At 47.2% G+C, this 3245-nt stretch overlaps 1 protein-coding gene across 1 annotated transcript in view; it reads right to left on the minus strand.

Moving 5' to 3' along the window:
• PARP1 (poly(ADP-ribose) polymerase 1) overlaps nt 1-3245 on the minus strand; it is a gene marked incomplete at its 3' end in the record, with an annotated part of 31459 nt that overhangs the window by 17107 nt on the left and 11107 nt on the right. The window lies entirely within an intron of this gene.

Consider the following 3245-nt stretch of genomic DNA (forward strand, 5'->3'; position numbering starts at 1 on the left):
CTGCCTCCTGCACATCCCCTACTGGGGATCAAGCCCGCAACCTGGGCATGTGCTCTGCTGGGAAATCAAACCGCAACCCCCTGGTTCACAGTCCGGGGGCCAGCTGCAGTTTTTGAAGTTTTAAAGCTCACACCATCCTGCCAGGGATACGAATCATCCCTTGTCCAGCCTCTCCTCACTGTATACGCTACCTGCCCACTAGTCATTTAATAGCCATTCATGGGGTCGAGTGTCATGATATTGCAGTGCTGTGTTTAAAGTCATCCTTACTTTACTTAACATGTACAGTGGGGCCTTGACTTACGAGTGTCCTAACGAGTTTTTCGAGATACAAGCCATCTCTCGGCCGATTTTTTGCTTTGAGTTGCGAGCTAAAATTCGGGTTACGAGCCAGCTTCAGATACCCCACCGCTAGTTGGCGCAGCGAACGTCACAGTGAACGCCACATCAGCCCAGCATCACGTGTCTCACTCGTTCACTTTTGATTTGACATACGAGTAATTTGAGTTACGAGCTCCATCACGGAACAAATTAAACTCGTAAGTCAAGGCCCCACTGTATAGAGTTTGGCATTATCCACGGTCTTAGTCATCCACTGGGCCTATGCCCTGCAGATAAGGGGGGCTACTGTACATGAAGTTCAGGGAACACTACAGATCTTATGCACCTAAGTCTTCATCCAATCAAGAAGCAGCCCTCCCTACTATAACCACGTTCACTGAATGCCTGCTGGATGAAAGGCAACAGCCTCATTCCCAACATATGCCAAGCACCTACCACGTGTCACATGTCACAGTGAGGCTAAAGAGACAGCTTCTGCCCTTGGGAAAGTTCCACGAAGGCAATTTTACCCAGAGCAACTCTAAGCAGCGGTGTGCTCTGGGCTGCAAAACGGGGAATGCTGAAAGCTCCTCAGAGGCAGTGACCGCTCAGCAGCCTCTAACAAGGGCTAAGCAAAGGCACGCGACTGGAGAGTCGACCAAGATGGCGGCATAGGTAAACACTGGAGACTGCTGCCGCAAACAACCACTTCAAAAATACAACTAAAAGACGGAACGGACATCACCCAGAACCACAGGAAAGCTGGCTGAGGAGAGACTCTTCAACTAGAAGGAAAGACAGCAGCGTCCCGAGGCTCAGAGTGGAAAATATAAAGGTGCAGAGGTGCGCGCGCAAAGGGGCTGGTGGCTGAGGGTGCAGTTGTCGTTTTCAGTCGGGAGTGAGTCTCAGACTTTGGGCTCCAGATCCGGGCGAGTCTCTAGGGACTCAGACTCAGATGGGAGAAGCGGGATTGTCCGGCATCAGTTGGAACCTAAGGGCAGCTTTCTCTCCGAAGTTTGCAGCGGATGCCGGGGTTCTGAGAAGCAGAGCCTCTGGGAACGGGACTGAGAGCAGCCATAACTGCTCCCTCCGCCCGCCCTGCTGATCCCGTGCGACCCGCCCCGCCCAAGCCCTGTGCAGAGCCATTTGCCAGATCGCCTCAGGCAAAAGCTAGATAAGCACCTCCCCAGAGGACAGAAGTTTTCCCACTGCAGACACAGCTGATTCTCACAGCCAGTCGGCCTGGTGGGCAAATCCCTCTAGTATTGCCGACAACAATCAAGGCTTAACTAGAACAAGACTGTGCACAAACACCACAAGGGGGTGCACCAAGAAAGCATAAAAAATGCGGAGACAAAAAAACATGACAGAAATGGAGGATATGGAGCTAAAAAACGCAATTTTGAGGGCTTGCAATAAACTTGAGGAGAGCCTCACGAAAACTAATGAGACCCTCGATGCTACGATAAAGAAACTAGAAATTAACACTTGGAGTGCGGGAAACGAGTTAAGTCGGCTCGCGTGAATTGCGCGTACTCCGCGGGAGCCGTCTTTAACTCGGTTCATATAGATTTGCGGTGGAGTGCGGGAAACGTGTAAACTCGGGCCGATTGTAACTGCGTATTACCAAATATTTGTTTGTAATCCACCCTTTTGGTGGATGGAACAAAACCAAAAGACAGAGCCATCTTATATTTTGGCGGGAAATTCACCCGCACTCCAAGTGTTAAGCATACACGGACTGAAATAAAGAATATTATACCCAATAGCAGACCAGAGGAGCGCAAGAATCAAGTCAAAGATTAGAAATGCGAAGAAGCAAAAAACACCCAACCGGAAAAGCAAAATGAAAAAAGAATCCGAAAATACGAAGATAGTGTAAGGAGCCTCTGGGACACCTTCAAGCGCACTAATATCAGAATAATAGGGGTGCCAGAAGATGAGAGACAGCAAGATATTGAAAACCTATTTGAAGCCGAGACCGGTTTGGCTCAGTGGATAGAGCGTCGGCTTGCGGACTGAAAGGTCCCAGGTTCGATTCCGGTCAAGGGCATGTACCTGGGTTGCGGGCACATCCCCAGTGGGAGATGTGCAGGAGGCAGCTGATCGATGTTTCTCTCTCATCGATGTTTCTAACTCTCTATCTCTCTCTCCCTTCCTCTCTGTAAAAAATCAATAAAATATATTTAAAAAAAAAAAAAAAAAAAAAAAAAAAAAAAGAAAACCTATTTGAAGAAATAATGGCAGAAAACTTCCCCCACCTGGTGAAAGAAATGGACTTACAGGTCCAAGAAGCGCAGAGAACCCCAAACAAAAAGGAATCCAAAGAGGACCACACCAAGACACATCATAATTAAAATGCCAAGAGCAAAAGACAAAGAGAGAATCTTAAAAGCAGCAAGAGAAAGAGACTCAATTACCTACAAGGAATACCCATACGACTGTCAGCTGATTTCTCAACAGAAACTTTGCAGGCCAGAAGGGAATGGCAAGAAATATTCAAAGTGATGAATACCAAGAACCTACAACCAAGAGTACTTTATCCAGCAAAGCTATCATTCAGAATTGAAGGTCAGATAAAGAGCTTCACAGATAAGAAAAAGCTAAAGGAGTTCATCACCACTAAACCAGTATTATACGAAATGCTGAAAGGTATCCTTTAAGAAGAGGAAGAAGAAAAAGGTAAAGATACAAATTATGAACAACAAACATGCATCTATCAACAAGTGAATCTAAGAATCAAGTGAATAAATAATCTGATGTACAGAATGAACTGGTGATTATAATGAATCAGGGACATAGAAAGGGAATGGACTGACTAGTCTTGGGGGGGAAAGGGGAATGGGAGATGCGGGAGGAGACTGGACAAAAATCGTGCACCTATGGATGAGGACAGTGGGTGGGGAGTGAGGGCGGAGGGTGGG

The sequence above is a fragment of the Myotis lucifugus genome, unplaced genomic scaffold, assembly GCF_000147115.1.
Source record: "Myotis lucifugus unplaced genomic scaffold, Myoluc2.0 scaffold_1115, whole genome shotgun sequence".
Taxonomy (NCBI): Eukaryota; Metazoa; Chordata; class Mammalia; order Chiroptera; family Vespertilionidae; genus Myotis; species Myotis lucifugus.